General features: G+C 43.7%; 5 non-coding genes across 5 annotated transcripts; 1 reads left to right on the top strand and 4 right to left on the bottom strand.

Moving 5' to 3' along the window:
• Positions 1-290: 290 nt before the first annotated feature.
• Positions 291-362, bottom strand: TRNAP-AGG (transfer RNA proline (anticodon AGG)). Its single transcript has one exon. It is a non-coding gene; the product is annotated as a tRNA-Pro (tRNA).
• A 310-nt stretch (positions 363-672) lies between these two features.
• TRNAT-UGU (transfer RNA threonine (anticodon UGU)) lies at positions 673-745 on the bottom strand. Its single transcript has one exon. It is a non-coding gene; the product is annotated as a tRNA-Thr (tRNA).
• A 12,322-nt stretch (positions 746-13,067) lies between these two features.
• TRNAL-UAG (transfer RNA leucine (anticodon UAG)) lies at positions 13,068-13,149 on the top strand. The gene has a single exon. It is a non-coding gene; the product is annotated as a tRNA-Leu (tRNA).
• Positions 13,150-18,434: 5,285 nt separating this feature from the next.
• Positions 18,435-18,525, bottom strand: TRNAY-GUA (transfer RNA tyrosine (anticodon GUA)). Its single transcript is given in 2 exon segments — positions 18,435-18,470; positions 18,489-18,525. It is a non-coding gene; the product is annotated as a tRNA-Tyr (tRNA).
• A 645-nt stretch (positions 18,526-19,170) lies between these two features.
• Positions 19,171-19,243, bottom strand: TRNAT-UGU (transfer RNA threonine (anticodon UGU)). The gene has a single exon. It is a non-coding gene; the product is annotated as a tRNA-Thr (tRNA).
• Positions 19,244-20,968: the final 1,725 nt, after the last annotated feature.

The following is a 20,968-nucleotide window of genomic DNA, read 5'->3' as shown; positions in this document are numbered from 1 at the left end:
CATACAGTTACACAGCAGCTCCTTGTGTTTACCAAGGGCTAAAGTTTCCAAGCAACTTCACATCCACGTTTATTTGGCTGAACAGGATTGCTAGAGGTAGGCAGGGAGAGGAAGATGTGTTACAGTTTGTCAGAGAGAATAAAAAAGATAACCTAGAACTTTCTCTGCTTTATTGTTTCACATCCCTGGGAAGTCTTTGGCTGCAATTTTTCAATGCATAGTGTAGAGAGAGAGCAAAATGCAGTGGGAAAGTTTTCAACCAGACATATCTTGTTGAAGTGCAGAAAAGAGGGCTCGTCCGGGATTTGAACCCGGGACCTCTCGCACCCTAAGCGAGAATCATACCCCTAGACCAACGAGCCGTGGCGCAAAGCTCTCTTAGTTTTGCCTTAAGGCTCATTGAAGTCGTTAGGCATTTTTCTGACGAACTAGGTCCTTCCTTGCCTTTTATCGGCAGGAATGCATGCTATTTGCGCAGCAGAAGTAAACCACAAACCGCAAGTCATTGAGATTGGCAGCTTCTAGTAGCATATATGAATCCGCCTAGCCCAGCTGCCTAAGCGGCGCCGTAGACAAGCAGATGTGCCAAGAGAAAGCCACGTTGGTGCCGCGTTGTCCGGCCCCCGCTTACCTTCTGATGTGAAATTCTGTGGGCAGGGGGAAAAAAAGTGCAGGCCCCAGCGAGATTTGAACTCGCGACCCCTGGTTTACAAGACCAGTGCTCTAACCCCTGAGCTATGGAGCCCTCGCCTGGTCACCCTATCTCTACCTTTCGCCTTATAGATTTGTATTGTGCCTCTTTGAATCAATTCCAGGACATTCCCCTACAACATGAGATCATTTTTGTGTACTGTAAACCTCTCGAAAAGATTCTGCTTTGAGCAGAGTCACTACCAGGCTGTCTTCCCGTTCCTCGCCCTGATACTCTGTTGAGACGTTGCCTACTGTGCCTCTGGGGTGCATGGAAATAGTGCAGATACAAGAATTTCAGATCTTTGGGTACAAGGGAGACCCTCCCCCTACACCTCCCTGAAGGCGTCTATGGAGGGTTTCTGATGGACAAGGAAATTGTAGTGCACTCCTTCCACTTAATATGGTGGTAAAATCCAGGGACGGAGGTGAGAAGAGATTTTCCACGGTTTTTTCCTTTCTGAATCTAGAGCCCCAAACCTCTAAACTTGCCTTTCTGGAGTTAGTCCCTCTCTCTCAAAGGTCCAGGGGTAGAAGCAAACAGGGAAAATGGGTGTTAAGGAAGAAGAGTTTAATCCTTCCCTAAAGACATACACAGATTTTCACATAGTTGGTATGAAAATAATACAACTTTTTAGAAAAGATTGTTTTTAATTTTTATAAGCCTTGTTTATATAAGCTGGTGAACAGAAACTAAACATTTCTTTAACTAAGAAAGACCTAGTACCCATTTAAATAAGCTGTAGATGAGAACACTGAGAAAAAAGCACTGATTCATGCAACCCCAAGAAGTGAACCGACTCTACTTAGGAAGATTTAGACCCTCTGACCACAGGTCTGCTCTTACACTCACAATTTTTTAGTGCTTTCATGTCCAAGATCACAAAATTTGTAAGAAATCTGTAAGGTTATTATGATTCATTGTCTCCTTTAATTTTCATTATTTAAATGTAAAATATGATGCTGTTGACCTTACACATTTTCAAGGAAGAAAATTACTCTATTTAGATAGGCAAAGTAAGGTGTTTGTGGCAGATATTCTTGGATTAGGGATGAGTCAGGAAGAGGCCTCACAATGTTGTCCTAAGGTGAGATGAATACTATCTTCTGTAGCCTGACAAGGGCTGCTCCTTCCAAAACTCCTGGATGTTTAACCCTCAGTCTCCTGCTCCAAAGGAGCTACAACCCTTTGTTTTAAATGACTGAATTAAGAATTGAGTCTCTATACTCTATTTGCCTACACAAGACAGTTCATTGGAGAAAACCTCTAACGTGATCTCTTTGTGCCTAAAGACACCCTCGTAGCTTAAGGAAATGGCAGGTTGCCTACCTTTTGTTTTTTAATATTGGGGGACACAAGTAGGTTTACCTTTTTTCTAGAGCAGAAAAAACAAATTAAAATACACTTTTCGTCATAGATGACGTGTGATTGTTGGCAAGTATAGACATAGAGTATTTAGTACAGTGGTTAGAAAGAACCTAAATCAGTTATTTACCTCTGCCAGGTCTCAAAGTCTCTGTTTTGGAAACAGGTGTTTATTATTATCATCATAGTTAGTATTCTCTGCATTATTATTATTTTCAGGGAGACTGACCATAGGCAACATTACTAAGCATTGCAAACTGTCTCTCAAACGGCCTTCTTCCTCTTTGCTGTTTCCCCTCCTCTCTTTGCTTGTCTTTCTCTGATGGTATTCTTGCCTCCTCACCTCCTCTTAGAATCTGTCCCCTCATCCTCACCCTGTCACAATTTGGCAAGCTCACTTCTATTCCCTACATGAATTGATTTCTTCTCTTCTAACCACAGACTGTTAAACATTTAAGAATAATTTAAAATATTCAAAGAAGTATGCCAAGGAGAGAAGCCAGGGGGACAACCATGGATCTGATGTTTTTCGTTTCTCCTAGACAGAGGCTGGCTTTGCGGAGAGGGTTCACTCCTTTATCAGTACAAATAAATCTTTGACCAATTGACCCCATCCACATTCAGCCTACCTCCTACCATCAAAGGTTGTTCCAGGACCTTATGTTATATTCGCATTCTTCCAGCCCCTTAGTCCACAATTCATTTGAGTTGGCCTGTCTGACCCTAGGAAATTCCAAGAGCCCCTTCTGCTAGTTTATTAAACTTAGAGAGCAATATCAAACGTGATTGTGCTCCACTGTGTTCCGGCCCATCCTGAGCACTTCTCCTGCGGAGCAGCTTGACCCCTAGTTGTAATCTTAGCAATATTTTTAATTGCTTTTTTTTTTTTTTTTTTTTTTGAGACAGAGTCTGGCTCTGTACAGTGGCATGATCTCGGCTCACTGCAACCTCTGACTCCCCGGTTCAAGCGATTCTCTTGCCTCAGCCTCCCGAATAGCTGGGATTAGAGGCATACCCCCATGCTCAGCTAATAATTTTTTGTATCTTTAGTAGAGACGGGGTTTCACCATGTCGGCCATGATGGTCTCGATCTCCTAACCTCGTGATCTGCCCACCTTGGCCTCCCAAAGTGTAGGGATTACATGCGTGAGCCACTCAGTGGGCCCAGCCTCCCCTCAACTTTTCATTTGGAAAAACTTTAATTCTAATGTGAAATAAATGAACACCTGCTAAGTGAGACCAAGCAAAGGTTATTATTTTTCTCTAGAGGATAGTTTTTCTTTAGTGCTTACTCACCTTCTTATATGGGCTTTGGTAGGGGTCCTGTGGCAGCACCCACCGGTCTGAGTCAGAGTGGGTGTGTTTGGTCCTTGCAGGCCTCACCAGATTAATTCCTGTCTATCTTGCTGTGAATGACACAACTCCCACAGTAGCAGATTTTCACAAACAACTTAGGAAGCCCGTAGGCATCAAAGATACTAGCTTCAGAAATGTCCCTGACAGGTGCAGTCTCTACTATGTTTTGAATGATGAACTTCTTAATAGCCTTGCCTTTGGGTGGGCATCGGGCATAGTTCATGCAGCGAATAGGCCATGGTCCTTTTTGGCATGACCATTGTTACTTCTTTTTTTTGTCATCTTGGAAGTGAGGACCTGAAGGAGCATCACTTGTGACTTGGCAGAGACTCAAAGGCAGGCAGAGGAGTGAGAAAACTTTATAGTGGACAAAGGGAAGGCTTCAAGTGTGCCCTGACTAGAGGCTGTGGCATGGGGAAGCGGTGGGCAGACCAACTAGAAGTGGGGCATCCCATGTGATTGGTTAGGGATGTATATTTGGCCTTCTGTGGTTGATCCTAACATAGAAACAGAAACAAGTAATTATTCATAAATTCCCAGCCATTTGGGTCTGGATTTTACAGAGATTATTTGGCTTCCTGGGCTGGATACTTAGAGATAGTGGTCTGACTTCCTAGTAGTTTGGCTTATAGATAATTGTCTGGCTTCCTGGGCTGGTCACTGTGGGTTGACTTCCTGCACTGGCTGTTGTAGGTTACTACTGGTCAGAGTTCTAGTTTTATGTATGTTCTGGCCCCTGTCTGTTTGTATAGTTATACCCTAGGCAAAAGTTTAAGAAACAGTACAATAAAACCTATACACTCTTTACCTAGAACACCAATTATTAGTAACATTTGCTTCCTCCTTACCTCCCCGTCCCCCGTTCACATATACTATCCAAGAGCAGAATATTAGTACCATATCCCACCTAAGAAAATTTATAGTTCCTTATATTCTAATAAACATACAGTCCACATTCAAATTTCCCCAGTTACCCCGTTCCTATTAAAATAATTTAAGTTCTAACAATGTTTCTCACTGCATTTAGTTGTAACATCTCTCTGGTCTCCTTTAATCTAGAAAATTCCCCTCCTCTTAGACTTTCTTTTCTCATGGCAATTGTCTTATAGGAAGTCTCACATTCTGAATGTGATTATTTCCTCATATAAGATTCAGTTTAATATTTACTTATTTCCTCATGATTAGATTTAGCTTAAATATTTTTGTCAAGAACGCTACTACTAATTTTCTGGGATAGCTTTTCTAGGGTCTAGGTAGGACTGAATTTCTAGTAACCCAAGCAGAAAGAATGAAGTCTAATGAGTGTTACTTATTTACATGAGAGTGCACTATTTCAAGAGCTTCTGTTCAGAAAAGAAGACTTTAATGCCATCCTTTGGGAGAGACTTTGTAATTTTCAGCTTCATTGGCTATAGAGTATTTTTAAAGGTCAGGAATTTATATCCCAGAAAAGTAGGCACAGTTACCAGGACCCAACCAATTATTCACTATAACAACATCCAGGAACACCTATGGACAGGCATACTGGTTTCTGAGATACATAGGTTGTATATCTCAGATATCAAGGAATGTGGCTTTGTAAAGCTTTAAACACACACACACACACACACACACACGTACTTGCCTTGATTTGTACTTTCTCAAAGTTATTTTCTTCAGATTTCCACAGACATCTTAACCTTCTGGAAACTGAGGCTACACTCACTCTGGTGATTATCAGTTACTACTTGTATTGCTATACAACTATAGCGTGTGTGTCTCCGTGCGTTTGTTCATTCTTCTAGGTTTTTATTGTGTGTATTGTAAAAGGTGGAGAAGATATTCTCTTTTATTCAAATTCAAGTTCCCCATGAGCAAGGATAATAACCTTGTTTGTCTTCAGCCCCTCCCCAAACCTAATCAAATGGTGAGCACAGATTTATTTGGTGGATGTGAAGTGAGCAAGATTCTATTTCTAAGCCCCAAAAGGCCTCCTGGCAGATGCATCCCACTGGCCTGCCTCAAATGTTTAAACCCATTATAAACACTCCTATGTGTTCATTGATAAGCTGACCATGTTTTGAGCACCTGGAACATTATAAAATTAAAGTCAGGGACTAGGAAAAGCAGTAAAGGGAAATCAAAGAAGAAATTAAGTTGCACATCAGACATGATCTTTTTAAACCCAAAGCACCAAGACTATTACAATATTTGTGTGGATGGAGTAGGGGAAGGAGGACAATGATACTAGCTCCAATAGAGATCCATCCCCCTATTGGCCTAAGAACCCCTGTATGTGCTATAAAATCTTGCTTAAACTTAAATGCTACATTTAAATTAAATAATATTTGTGATGACAGCATCAGATAGTCAATGCTTTCAGCATTTATTGAACCCCGCTTACATACTTAGCTCTGATATGGTTTCATATGGTTATCACATTGACCATCATAGTAATGCAAAGTACTGTGATGTACTTACAAGTTTTCTAAAGTAAATGCTCAAAGAAATAGGGGGGATGGCTCTTTATCAGAGCTACAGAAGAAGAACGAACAGAAGTAAAATAAAGAATGCCTCATATCCTTCCCTTTTCCATTCCTGTTGATCATACCATAGTTCAAAGTTTGCATTTCTTTTCACCTGAAGCTTGCAGAAGTGATTGATTCCATTGAATTGCTCCATAAAGTCCCTCTTGTCCCATCTCTCCAATGAAGTTCGACGAAAAGCGTAAAGACAAATACAAACTAGAAATAAGAGGCTTAAATCTCCCTGCTGAATACAAAGAAAAAAATGTAATTTTCCCTTTTTTCTTTGAGCACTTACTTTAGAAAATGTCTAAGTACATCACAGTACTTTGCATTACTGTCATGGTCAATGTGATAACCATATGAAACCATATCAGAGCTAAGTATGTAAGTGGGGTTCAATAAATGCCGAAAGCATTGACTATCTGATGCAGTCATCACAAATATTATTTAATTTAAACATAGCATTAAATTTTAAGCAAGATTTTATAGCACATAGAGGGGTCCTCAGGCCAATAGAGAGATGGCTGTCTATTGGAGCTAGGAATAGAGCTTTACATTGCAATGTAGTACATGTCTTCTGCTGCAGACTGATCCAGAAAGATTCTGGTGAAAACATTCAGATGATCTAAATAAGCATAGAACATTTGATACAGAAGTTGGTACATAGAGTATTTCTAAAAATTTAACACATACTTTTGGGGAGCTTGTTAAGATTCTGATTCAGTAGGCCTGAGATTCTGCATTTCTAATCTGCTACCAGAAGATGCTGATGCTGTTGGCCCCCAGTCACACTTTGCATATTAAGGCCTTAAAGTAAATCTCTTGCTTCTCTCTAAATTTTCATCATCTGGACTATTAACAAGATATGAATAGCAGGAAATTCAAGGTTAAACTCGCCGACAATATCGTAGAATGCTGGAGCCTAGAATACCAGTATTCTGTGCTGAAGACTGAAGGAATAGACATGGGCCACCAGACGAATTCATTGCATGTATTTGTATCAGGCATCTTTCTGAAAGAGTGGTTATCCATTTGCTTTAGATGCTGGGCAGTTAAGTATGCAGTATTCCACTAAGAAAGCTGAGACACTTGGCTTATGGGTCTCAGGGCGCTTCCCGTTTGAGCTGTGCAATCCAACTTGTGATCCACTTCTTGAAAGGAAGAGACCAAGGCTCCTCCCTCCCCTGAAGGATCCAGTGAGCACACGACAGGAAACAGGTGCTCAAGTAACTTTTGAGATTGAATAGGAGAAGCCATGCCCACTTGTTAGTATAGGAACTTTGGCCAGGAACAGGAGAGTGTGGTACTTTCTATCTTGAAAAGAAAGTGCTCGGACACCTGTCAGTTTGAGGAATTTGAACCTGCAACATTCCAGGAGCAAAGAGAGCTCTGCTGTGATGACTAGGTTCTTTCCTGTTGACTGGTTCCTTTTATTGCCTGATCTGGCACTAAAAAAGATCAAGATGGGCTCAGGTTACTTCCATCACATGAGAATCTTCATATTTCAAAAATAAAAAAAGTCAACATATAGAGAAACTATGGGTTATTTAAATAAGTATTATGATTATTGTCTTTTACTTGTTTTTTTTTTTTTTTTTTTTTTTTTTTTGAGATAGAGTCTGTCGCCCAGGCTGGAGTGCAATGGCACGATCTTGGCTCACTGCAACCTCCACCTCCCAGGTTCAAGCAATTCTCTTGCCTCAGCCTCCTGAGTAGCTAGGATTACAGGCAGTGCCACTATGCCTGGCTAATTTTTGTATTTTTAGTAGAGATGGGGTTTCACTGTGTTGTCTAGGCTGTTCTCAAAATCTTGACGGCAAGACCATCTGCCTGCCTCAGTGTCCCAAAATGCTGGGATTACAGACGTGACCCACCACGCCTGGTCAAATGAGTATTGTCTTTGTACATTTTGTGTTGCTGTAATAGAATACCTGAGGCTGAGTAATTTAGAAAGAAAGAGGTTTATTTTGCTCACAGTTCTGAAGGCTGGAAATTAAGAGAAGCATGTTACCAGCATCAGTCAGGCTTCTGGAGAGGGCCACTATACTAGGTCAAAACATGGCAGAGGTCAAAGGGGAAGCAGACATGTGCAAAGAGAAACAAAACAAAACCAAGGGGCATCTTGGCTGTATAACAACCCACTCTCCCAGGGAACTAATCCATGCCCAAAGGAAGTAATCCAGTCTCACCAGAACCAGGACTCACACACTACAGAGAGAAGGGGACCAAGGCTTTCATAAGGAATTTGCTACTGTGATCCAAACACCTCCCACCATGCCCCATCTCCCAACACTGCCACATTGGAAATCAAATTGCGCCATCAGTTTTACTGGGTACAAATTAACCATATCGAAACCATAGCAGGTCTGTTCATCAAACTAGCACTTAAACACAAAGAGACATAAATGTGCCTGTATGTTGTGGTCCGTGAGATCGGCACGTCTGCCGGGGGTCTCTTGACCAGCAAGAGGGTCCCAATACCTGGAAGAGAGAGTGCGCGGAAGAAAAGAATGACAGAAAGAATGAAATCTGGAGGGCTGAATCAGGCCAGGCCCAAGACAGCAGTTTAGTCTCGTGCACAAGAGTTTATATATGTTTTTACATACAGTGACTGACGTAGGTCCCATTACAAAAGTTTTATCAGGAGGGAACAGAAAATTACAAAGTAAGCAGGGGAGGGGGTAGCATACAGGTTTATCTAAAGGTCACTGAACACAAAACAAACAAAAGATTCTTATCCTATAAAGATTCTTATCCCCTTATCAATAACTACAGTTACAGTGAGTAACATCAAGGCAAGCGATAATCTGAGGGGTAGCAATTTTCTAGTAACATGTGAACGATCACAGGATTTAGTGAATGCAGGTAAACAGAGTCATAAAACCAGCCCAGAACGGGAACTTCAAGGGAGACAGTAGTCTCGTAAATAGTCACGCAGGCCTCACCCAGACATGCCATTAGCTCAGTGGATCAAGAATAGGCTTCTGCAAACTCAGGCCTCTTTCACTTCCTTCTTTTTTCCTCAGCTCGACTGCCCTCAGCGTGGGGAGAATATTTCCGGGCTCTAACTCCGTGATGGCGGAGACACAGCGGGGTCTCTACGCTGGCGGAGTGATCCGCATACCTGTAAAATCTCCTCTGGAGATCTCATCAAAAGTTTCAATATGAGGCCCATTCATGGGCCCTAAGTCTCTTATTTGCTCAATACTAGGCATAATAATTCAACAGGTATTTAAAATATGTGTTCTCTTCCCTCCCGTTCACCCTCCACAGCTCTTTCAAGTCACAAAGAGCCCCAGGCTCTTTTTTTTCTTTCAAGCTGATGCTTCCCAAATCTACACATTGATATGGTAGCACAGGATTCCTAGGATTCTCTCCAGCTTAAGAACTTCAGTCTTTCTACTTCTGACCCTGGCAAAGACTTGCATGTACTGATGGAGGCAGTAAGCTCACATTCCTTTTTTTTCTAAGGTTTCCTCCAAAGCGTCAAAACACAATGTGAAATTTCTTAGAAGTCATACATTCAGCCAAAGGGGCTGGCGACGGGTATTTTAATCTCTCCATCTTAAGTGATGCGTAGGAGGCCGTATCTTTGACCATCTGGCTGGATTCAAAACCTACGAGAGGCTGCCCGTTGGCCTTGGGTGCTCATCTCCTCCTTCTAGGGAGAAAGACCCAGTCAGGGCCAACGGTGGGTACCCAGTGAGTGTAGACTGCCTGTGAGTTGGAGGTTAGGGAGGCGGGTGCTGGCGCCAGAGGGCGACGAGGCGCGGAGAGGGGGTGTAACACGAGGTGAGTTTGGGAGGCACTGCGGGGAGCCGTGACTAGAGTGGGTAGGGGCGCGGGAGGAGAGCCGTCTCCGACCTCCGAACGTCCGGGCCCTTTCCTCTGCCGCCACCGCTTCCCTGCCTGGGTTCTACGTTTATCCGGTGTTCCCTGAGCCCTATTTTAAAACTGCTTTCTAAGAACTTCCTTTCGGCTCGCCCCCCCCCCCCCCAGCTCCTGGCCTCGGTTACCATGAACTCGCAGGATTTCTCTCCCGCGAAGGCCCGGGGAAGAACGCTTTGTTCCTCTCTATTCACTGTTGGGGTCCGTGAGATCGGCACGTCTGCCAGGGATCTCTTGACCAGCAAGAGGGTCCTAATACCTGGAAGAGAGAGTGCGCGGAAGAAAAGAGAGATAGAGAAAGAAATGGGTCTGGAGGTCTGAAACAAGCTGTGCTCAGATCAGCGATTTATTCTTTGTGCACAGTTGCTTATATACGTTTTTTCATACAGTGTCTGACGTAGGTCCCATTACAAAAGTTTTATCAGGAGGGAACAGAAAATTACAAAGTAAGTATGAGAGGGGGTAGCATACAGGTTAAGCTAAAGATCACTAAACCCAAAACAAACAAAAGATTCTAATCCTATTAAGATTCTTATCCTCTTATCAATGGCTACAGTTACAGTAAATAACATCAAGGCGAGCAATAATTTGAGGGGTAGCATTTTTCTAGTAACATGTGAGCGATCACGGGATTTAGTGAATGCAGGTAGACAGAGTCATAAAACCAGCCCAGAATGGGAACTTCAAGAGACAATAGTCTCATAGATAATCACGCAGGCCTCACCCAGACATGCCATTAGCTCAGTGGATCAAGAATAGGCTTCTGCAAACTCAGGCCTCTATCACTTCCTTCTTTTTTCCTCAGCTCGACTGCCCTCAGCGTGGGGAGAATATGTCCGGGCTCTAACTCCGTCATGGCGGAGACACGGAGGGGTCTCTACGCTGGTGGAGCGATCTCCATAATTCACCTTCAACCCGACCCTGTGGGCCACCAGGGCTTGGGGAGAGACCTCAGAGTCCTAGGGCCAGGAGAGGCGACAGAGGGTTGTGGGTTTTTTTGGTGATCGATATGGGGGACAGAAGGAGCACTTAAAATTAGGTACCTTTAATTAGACTCTTAGGAGAATTTCTGGATCCACAGACCAAGAAAACGGCCAAGTGGAAACAGCAAAGAATATAAATAATATATAGTCCAGGGCTCTGCGCCGAGTGGGGTTGTTGGCAGATCAGTGATTCCCACTTTGGGTGCGGGAGAGAGACCCCAAGTATCACCTCTGAAACTGTTTTCTAGCTTCTCTGCTCCTTTAGAAAGAAACAGTACAACACTCGACTGACTATCTCAATAGATGCAGAAAAGGCTTTTTGTAAAATTCAACATTCCTTCATGTTAAAAACTCTCAATAATGTAGGTTTTGAAGGAACATACCTCAAAATAATAAAAGCTGTGTATGACAAACCCACAGCCAACATACTGAATGGACAAAAGCTGGGAGCATTCCCCTTGAAAACCGGCATAAGGCGGGGCGCAGCGGCTCACGCCTGTAATCCCAGCACTTTGGGAGGCCGAGGCGGGTGGATTATGAGGTCAGGAGTTCAAGACCACCCTGGCCAAGATGGTGAAGCCCCGTCTGTACTAAAAATTCAAAAATTTGCCGGGCGTGGTGGCGGGCGCCTGTAATCCCAGCTACTCGGAGGCTGAGGCAGAGAATTGCTTGAACCCGGGAGGCAGAGGTTGCAGTGAGCCAAGATCGCACCACTGCACTCCAGCCTGGGCGACAGAGCAAGACTCCGTCTCGAAAAAGAAAAAGAAAAAAAGAGTAAAAAGAAGAAGCTGATAAGCAACTTTAGCAAAGCCTCAGGATACAAAATCAATGTACAAAAACTGCTAGTATTCCTATACACCAACAACAGGCAAATAGAGAGCCAAATTAAGAATGAACTCCCATTCACAATTGCTTCAAAGAGAATAAAATACCCAGGAATACAGCTAACAAGGGAAGTGAAGGACTTCTTGAAGGAGAGCTACAAACGGCTCAAGGAAATCAGAAAGGACAGAAACAAAGAGAGAAAAACAGTCCATGCTCATGGATAGGAAGAATCAACATCATGAAAATAGCCATACTGCCGAGAGAGATAGAGAGAGAGAGAAGGAGAAGGAGGAGGAAGAGGAGGAGGAGGAGGAAGAAAGGAAGGAGGGAAGGAATTAAGGAAAGAAGGAGGGAAGGAGGGAGGGACGAAGGGAGGGAAGGAAAAGAAACAAGAAAGAAAGAAATTAGAAAGAGGCCGGGCGCGGTGGCTCACGCCCGTAATCCCAGCACTTTGGGAAGCCAAGGCAGGCGGATCACGAGGTCAAGAGATCGAGATGGTCCAGGCCAACATGATAAAACCCCGTCTCTACTAAAAAGTACAAAAAATTAGCTGGGCGTGGTGGCGCGCGCCTGTAGTCCCAGCTACTACGGAGGCTGAGGCAGGAGAATTGCTCAATTCCGGGAGGCGGAGGTTACAGTGAGCCGAGATCGCGCCACTGCACTCCAGCCTAGCGCCTGGTGACAGAGTGAGACTCTGTCTCAAAAAAAAAAAAAAAAGAAGAAGACGAAAGAAAGAAAGAGAACAGAATGAGCAGCTCCCGGGCTACAGGGAAGCCTGGGAATCACCCTTTCTGTGCTGGGGATGCCCTTGGAATGTGACCTCCCTCTGGAGGTCCCTTCGGTCCCTATAAAAGGGAGACGGTTTCGGTGCTACTGCATGGACGTCAGTCTACCTGAGCGTGCAGAGCGGCCTTAATTACTGACCACGAAGCCCGGCAATTACACCCAACCTCGCCATGCTCAAACTGCAGGAGGAAGCGACCAAGGAGTTTCCTTTGAACGCGCTGACAGGCGTAAGCAGGTCTCTGAAGGAGAAGGCGCCTAATAAGTGACCTGAGCTTTGATCCCATGACACTCCAAGCACTATTTGTACCCATACAACAACGATCCAAAGCAAGGAGTTCTTATTCTTCAGTCTTCTCGAATAACTTGCAAATCACCAGTGAGATTTTTAAAGTTTCCGTGTTTTTATTGCCTAGGTTAAATAAAAGATAAAGGTCTTCCGAAGACATTCACGCTAATAATCGTTGATTACCTGCTAGCCCACTTCCCAGGGCGAGTGAGAATGCAGTAATTCGTCCTCTCCTCGGGTTTGCTCAGATTCCTAAGGATGGATAAAAATGCCATCAGGAGCTCTGCTTCCGCGAAGAAAAGCCAGAATTTTGCACTTGTACGCTGGTGCAAAATGCTGAGAGAATGAAGAATGTAGTTACAAACCTTTGTGCTCGGGGTGGTAGTGTGGCCGAGCGGTCTAAGGCGCTGGATTTAGGCTCCAGTCTCTTCGGGGACGTGGGTTCGAATCCCACCACTGCCAGTGGTATGTTTTAGCAGAGCAAGGATTCTGAAGTACTAACAGATTGTAACCACTAAGGGCTTTAAATCCTCTTTCTCCCAGCGTACGCAGCATCAGTTCCTCCGTGAATTCTGTGTTCGTGATTCAAATCGCCTCGGCTTCCAGCTGAAAGTTCTTTCGGTTAAGCAGGGTCTCCTGTGGTTTCCTATGCATACTTGCTCGTTGTACTGACTTTCTGGATGCCGGCTTTTGCACCATTTGGGTTCCGGCAATCAGGAAAGCTTTCAGTTCTCTTCTAAAATACACGCTCATATTGAGTCTTTGTCGTTTAAGCATAAAGTGGTCAGCAAGTTCTGCCAGAAACTGTCCCAATGGTCCTATCAGCCCGCAGCCGGCGCTGCTTTAGGAGTTGCAGCTCTGTGCTTGCGAGATATCCTGCCCAGACCCTATTTTGGTTCTAATCACGTTACTTTTTTAATTGAACACGGTGAATGGATGAATGAATGAATGAACGAATGCAGAAGGCAAAAACTCAGCGGCCGGGCGGGGTGGCTGAAGCCTGTAATCCCAGCACTTTCAGAGGCCAAGGAGGGCGGATAACGAGGTCAGGATATCAAGACCATCCTGGCCAACATGGTGAAACCCCCATCTCTGCCAAAAAAAAAAAATTAGCCGGGCGTGGTGGTGAGCACCTGTAATCCCAGCTACTTTGGAGGCTGAGCAGGGGAATCGCTTGAACCCAGGAGGCAGAGGTTGCAGTGAGCCAGGATCACCACTGCACTCCAGCCTGGTGACAGAGCAAGACTCCGTCTAATAAATAAATAAATAAATAAATAGATAAATAAATAATCGCAGCAAGGTTCATGCTCTCATTCAGGCATCATTACCTCATGTGGAATGGGGAGAAGACGAGTTAGCAGTTATTTTGATTTTGACTTTGCAGATGGGTTTGTGATTCAAAAACACTTCAAAACAGATTCTTGACTGACTCCATTCATTGGGCCTAGGGGGCATTTGTGAATGTTGTGGGTTTAGCCACCCTCCTGCCCCTTCCCAGTGAATAGGTGAAGGTGGTGGCAACTGTTCAGGTTTCTGAACTACCTAGCTACAATGCCGGGGTAGAAACTAACCCACTGTGGAAAACAGGAGGGGATACACTCAGGGCCTATTTAGTGGTATCGTCTCAGAATCGTTGTCCCACTGCGTTTTTCAGCCACCACAGCCCATCACCTACAGAAATACTCATGGATTTGGCCAGGCAGCTTCCTCGAGGAGAGATTTCACTGCCATGTCATGAGGAATGAATGAAAGAAATTGAGGAGAGAACTGCGACTCGGGCAAGAACCAAGTGTCGTGCCACTTTTAAAAGACAGGGTCTCACTCTGTCGCCCAGCCTGGAGTGCAGTGGTGAGATCACTACTCATTGCAGCCTCGACCTCCCGGGCTCAAGCGATCCTCCCACCTGTCTCCCAAGGAGGTAGGATCACAGTGCTACACTATCACTCCCACGCCCAGCTGTTTGTTTGTGTAGAGCCGAGGATATCGGAGGGGAGAAGGGAGGAGGAGCTGATAGTGGTCTCCCTATGTCTCACAGGCTGATCTCCAACTCCTGAGCTCCCAGACTCAGCCCCATGCCACTTCCTGACTCTACCCTCTACCCCCCACCCCCTGAGACAGAGTCTCAGTCTGTCACCCAGGCTGGAGTGCAGTGGCATGATCTTGGCTCACTGCAACCTCTGCCTACTGGGTTGGGGCAATTCTCCTGCCTCAGCCTCCCAAGTAGCTGGAATTACAGGTGTGTGTCACCATACCTGGCTAATTTTTGTATTTTTCATAGAGACAGGGTTTCACTATATTGGCCAGGCTGGCCTTGAAATCCTGACCTCAGGTGATCCACCCACCTCGGCCTCCCAGAGTGCTGGGATTACAGGTGTGAGCCCCTGCGTCAGGTCTGCCCTCCTTTCTATATCTTCCTGACTCCTCATTCAAAATCTTTTTCCATGCACTTCCAAACATCTTCCATTTCACGTTGATGACTCCTCCAGATCAGTTTCCTTCCTTTTCACCCACCTATCACCAAGAAATATCTTGGGCCCCCAAGATCTTCACAACAGAAGACTTTTGTTTTGCTTTGTTCGAAATCGAGAGACAAGGCATGTTTTTCTCTCAGTGCCTAGTTGGGGGAAATATCTCTGTATCTGTGGATAAATTGGACCTTCCTGGCACTTTTATATAAAATTCCCTGTTTGCATAATTTCCATATCATTGTCCTTCCTTTTTCCACAAGGCAATTGTTCTGTCTTCCAATTCTGTTTTATGAAAATAAATCAAATGTAAAAGCTGCTGGAAACCCCACCACCACCACCACTGCCACAACACTCTAAGCCTTCAGAGAGACATGACTGTGATCTGAGTCACATATGGTTACAACTTCTGTTCTCAAATTATAGATTCACTTTCTTATTTCACTTGTTCTGTGTATACCATGACTAGAGAGAATTAAACAACATCAGGAACAAAAACCTACAGCCTTCTTAGTTAATGACCCTTGTTATAGATGAATTTCCTTTGAATTGTCTGGCTTTGTTTGTTTAGACCAGATAACAGAAAACCCATGATTATTATGCCCTTTGCAAAAAATGTTAAATGTACCCTTGCCAAAAAGAAATACTGCCTATAACCAATCAAATGGCTGTAACTATGTGCCAACCTTGTATGAATAATGTTGTTTGAAAAATGAATAATGTAATCCTGCTAAAAACTCCTCTGTCTCTGCCTATATAAATGAAACCTCAACTTTCCTACTTCGGAATGCTGACTCTATTGCTTTGGAGTTGGTGTTTCTGGATGGCCCATCCTCACACTTTAGGTTTTAGTAAACTCTCTTTAAATTAGATTCTGACCCTTTTGATTATTTCAGGCTTACAGTTTGTCTTCCCTTCTTCCTGAAATTGAGTCACGTGCTTTATCTTGAGACTGAGTTAATTTTTGTTTTTCTGTTCATCTCCCTCTAGTGACTCCCAGAAACCTGATCTATCTAGCTTGATGTTCTCAGCTGCCTAGAGGCCATCATCTCCATTCAAATGAAGTGAACTGAAACTTCCTCCATTCCTTCTCCCACTCCTCAGTCAGGCCAGCATTTTCCACATTCCAGCATTCTCTGCATCCACCAAGGACACTAGCATTCCCCAGACTTTCAAGAGCACCACCTTGGAGTGTTTTTGTTTGTATTGTTTTACTGTTTTCACTTAGTTTCACTTTGCCTTAGTGTCCGTGAATTCCCTCTCCTGTTGATAGAAGAATGCTAACTTGCTTCTATCTCCATCACTCATGCCACTCACCATCCCTGCTTTTTTCTGCCTCCATCACCTCTGCCACCACCAAAATGATCCTGAACCCCTATCCTTCCTTCTGTCCCCTCCTCTTGTTCTTCTTGATAGTCCCAGCCACTCCTCCAGCTCTACTCTAACCCCCGTCCCACATCCTCTACCTATACTCCTCTCCCGCACTCTAACTGGTGCTTTCCCCAACACACACACGTACCTGAAAGCTCCCTTACTCACTGAAGCATGCATCAATATCTCTGTCAAATTCTGGCTCGAAATTCAACTTCAAGAAGCTCTCTTCAGTTAGTCCCTCCTCACCATTCTGATCACTCCATTTCATTGTCCTGAATGTGCTCCTATATTGTTTTGTAAATGTTTATGGCAGTGTCAATATATCAACACAGCATTATCTATTTTGTTACTTCAACTAAACTGTGAATTACTTAGTCACCAAGTTTTTAAAAAGTAATAGATTTTACATCTGAGAGCAGTTTTAAGTTTACAGCAAAATCGAGTAGAAAGTACAGTGAGTTCTTACATTCTGCCCTCTGTCCCCACAGCCTCCCTCATCAAGGATATCCTGCACCAATATGGTACATTTGTTACAACAAACATTGATATACCATTACTAAACAAAGTCTGTAGTTTAAATCAAGATTCACTCTTGGTGCTGTACATTCTATGAGTTTGAACAAATGCATCATAATCATGACATGTATACACTATTATAACACCATACAGAGTAGTTTCACTGCCCTAAAAATCTTCTGTGCTCTACATGTTCATTCCTCTCACCTAACCCCTGGAAACCACTGATGCTTTTACTGTCTACAATGTTTTGTCTTTTCCAGAATGTCATATAATTGAAATCATACAGTATATGGGCATTTCAGATTGACTTCTTTCACTTAGTAATATGCATTTAAATTTACTTCCATGTCTTGTATGTCTTGATAACATATTTATTCAAAATGCTGATAACATTTCATTGTCTGGATATACCACAGTTTATCTATTCACCTGTTGAAGGATATCTTTATTGCTTCCAGGTTTTGGCAATTATACATAAAGCTGCTATAAACATTAATGTGAAGGGTACTGTGTGGACATACGTTTTCAACTCATTTGGGTAAGCACCTAAGAGTGTGATTGCTGGATTGTATGAGAAACATGTATTTGGTTTTGTAAGAAACTACAAAAATTGTCTACCATAATGGCACCAGGTATTTTAAAACTTCATTTTATAAAGTAAAAAACTATTTTTTTAATGTAATGTATACAAGTGGCACATTTGAAAAATACGTAAAAGTCTAAAGAGTATCAATCACCTACAGATAAACAGATTTTGGCATGTATCCTTTTTCATTTTTGAATAATACATTTCTAAAAGTAGAAATAGAATACTTGATTAAATACAATATCTTTTTAGAGTTTTTGATATAATGCCCAACTGTCCTCCAGAAAGCAAAGACATTCTACAAGAATGTTGTTGTCAGTATTAGATATTAATGAATAGTTTCTAATTTGATTTCTTATTAAGGAAGGAGTATTTTATGGAAAATGCTGACCTTTTGCTTGTTTGTTTAGATCCTTTTGAGGGGCAGTCCTTTCTGAAGTATTTCTCCTTAAAGCCTGAATTGTCTAGTATGAATTATTCACAATACTGAAAAAGTGTAGGGATGGGGGTGAGGTTGAGGGATGTTGCCCATTATTCACTCAATGTAAACTACTTTTACAGATTAGGTGATGCATTCAAATCTAAAAAGAACATCATTAATTCACACCTCATAAGTAAATGGAATCACATCTACTGCAAGATCACAGAGGACTCATAAAATTAAGGTTCATGGTCAGCAAAATGTTCTTTTGTTGCCTGAAAATATAATTCAGATTAGTGCTTCACAGTCTTTGGGTTAGGAGGATACACTAATAAAACCTTGTGCTGTTTGAGTAGACTGAAGCACAAAAATATACCACTACTCCTTCGAGGCGGAATCGAACCACCGACCTAAGGATAACGGTAGCTGCAAATCTCTACAGTCCTCCGCTCTACCAGCTGAGCTATCGAAGGGGCTGTATAATAAGCGTCAGCGTAGATTTTTGTGCATTGATTAGCGGCTAACTTCTTTGTATTTGGTCTCAAATTAGAGTTCAAGAAGTTTCCAGAGAGCCAGGTCTATGGGACTGTGTCCCGAGAACAGCCTTGAGGCAGCAGAAAGTGATTTCTGAGTCCGAGGTAGTGAGAATGGAAACAGCAGAAGCCACCGGCTTGGGGTGAATCTGCGTAGCTTCTGAACTAGGCTGTCCTCAGAATAATCTGCGATCCAGTTTTCGCCACAGGAGCGCAGGAACGGACTGCCAAGCAGACTACAAGTGGAGAAGTGCGCAGGATTCCAGGGGTCATGGCTATTAGCAGGCTAATTAGATATCTTCCACAAACACGGAGGTATGGGCCAACTCTAGCATTTTTCTCCCAGAGACGTGAGCAATCTAGTTTCTTCCTTGCTTACTGAAAGGTACAAACACCTATTTTCCTGGTATCGTTCATAGGACCCCGACGCTGGACTTTTTCATCTCAAATCCAGGATCTAGAAATATGGTAAGGTACTTCCTTTCTTCACTAGTCTGTTTCAACATTGGAAAAGGTAAAATGCTCCTTACCTGTGGAAGGTAAAAGCTCCTGTTGCCTGGGGAAAGAGAAAATCTCCTCTGCCTAAGGCCCCAGTGAGATTTGAACTCACGACCCCTGGTTTACAAGACCAGTGCTCTAACCCCTGAGCTATGGAGCCAACACAGGAGGTATATTTAACAATGAATCAATTATGCAGATAAAATCGTAGGTAACTGGTATTTATGTTTAAATAAATTTTAAGAGATAAAAGGAATTTTTGAAGGGCATGCCTCTTATGTATAAGAAAGAAACATTTTCTTGACCAGGTCCGGACTAGAGTGCAAGTCACTGTAAGGGTAAAATGGGGAATAACAACAGTATTTAATAAAAAGTAATGATTATTTATTTCAACTTTTAAATTCTGGATTATTTGCTTCTTTGGAGATAGTTGCATTATTATCTTTTAAAGATGGCTCTGTTGGATTAAGATACTTAAAGGTATACGTTTCGATAGACAAATGGCTTATGTTCTTTAAAAGAAATGAATTTTCAGTTTGCTTATTCATCAAAAACAAACAAATCATAAAAGACATGAGCATTTAATATATGTTGTTATCTTAACAACGCATGCTCGACGGTACATGCTCCCCAGCTTCAGGCCTGACAAGTCCCGAAGCTCGAGTAACGCCAGGGTCAGGGTGCATTTCATTATAGAAGAGAATGCGGGCCGGGCGCGGTGGCTCACGCCTGTAATCCCAGCACTTTAGGAGGCCGAGGCGGGGTGGATCACGGGGTCAAGAGATCGAGACCATCCTGGTCAACATGGTGAAACCCCGTCTCTACTAATACAAAAAATTAGCTGGGCATGGTGGCGCGTGCCTGTAATCCCAGCTACTCAGGAGGCTGAGGCAGGAGAATTGCCTGAACCCAGGAGGCGGAGGTTGCGGTGAGCCGAGATCGCGCCATTGCACTCCAGCCTGGGTAACAAGAGCGAAACTCCGTCTCAAAAAAAAAAAAAAAAGAAGAAGAAGAGAATGCAAGACTGATCAGAGCCATTCTCCCTAACCTGCTTGGATTCTTAGTCCAGGTCTCTCAGTCTGAGATTGGGGCTGTTTTTAAAAGGGTGGCAGCTGTCTTCAAGCACAGGACGGTAGTACCCCTCGGACCTTCAGAGTTTGGAGGTGGAGACAATGAGGGCCCCAAGACTTCCAGATCTCCCCCAGACTGTCAGCGGAGTCAGGCTCGGTCACAGATTTATCTGTTACCTGAAGCAGAGGCGGCTAGAAGGGGTCCATCCCTTTCCTTGGTCCTTTAATGCTCGTCTTCCTACCAACTCGGAGTCCGTCGGTAGCTCCTTCTCTTTGGGTCTCCGGGCTTTTCTAAGCCCCAACTTGAAGTCCAGAAAGAATAGAAGTGGCATTGTCGCGTGGGAAAGTTGGAGAGGAAGAGTTTCTCCTCTCTTCTATCCTTTGGTGTCAACCTCTTAGGAGGCTCAGTCATTCACTGGACAGCTCTTGACCGGGTGTCTCCCACCAGCTGGGAGCGAGCTCGGCTCAGGGTAAGCAACGAGGTCAAGGCAGACACTGCTCCGCCCTGGGTAGGTTAGGGCGAGAGCCCGGGAGCTTCGTTTCCCAAGCAGAAGAGGCTGCAGAGTAAGGACAGCCCCCTCCCCTTCCACCCACCCACCATCTTTTGAGTGCTGGAGAAGTGGGCTTCTGTAGAAGAGAGTGTGGGCAAAGAGCAACTTTTCCCTGACGGCACCTCCTGGACACCCTTGAAAGATGCCTTAAATCTAAACCTATAGTACATAGATAATCAAGTAAACCTGAAAGGAAATGGCAAAATCACACACGTGGAGTGTTGGGTGCTGTAGGCCAGAGGTCTGAGGTTTAGAATTCAGCCT

Source organism: Aotus nancymaae, unplaced genomic scaffold (genome assembly GCF_030222135.1).
Source record: "Aotus nancymaae isolate 86718 unplaced genomic scaffold, 86718_ANA_hifiasm-v0.15.2.pri h1tg000011l, whole genome shotgun sequence".
NCBI lineage: Eukaryota > Metazoa > Chordata > Mammalia > Primates > Aotidae > Aotus > Aotus nancymaae.
This window is presented reverse-complemented; position numbering and strand designations above follow the sequence as displayed.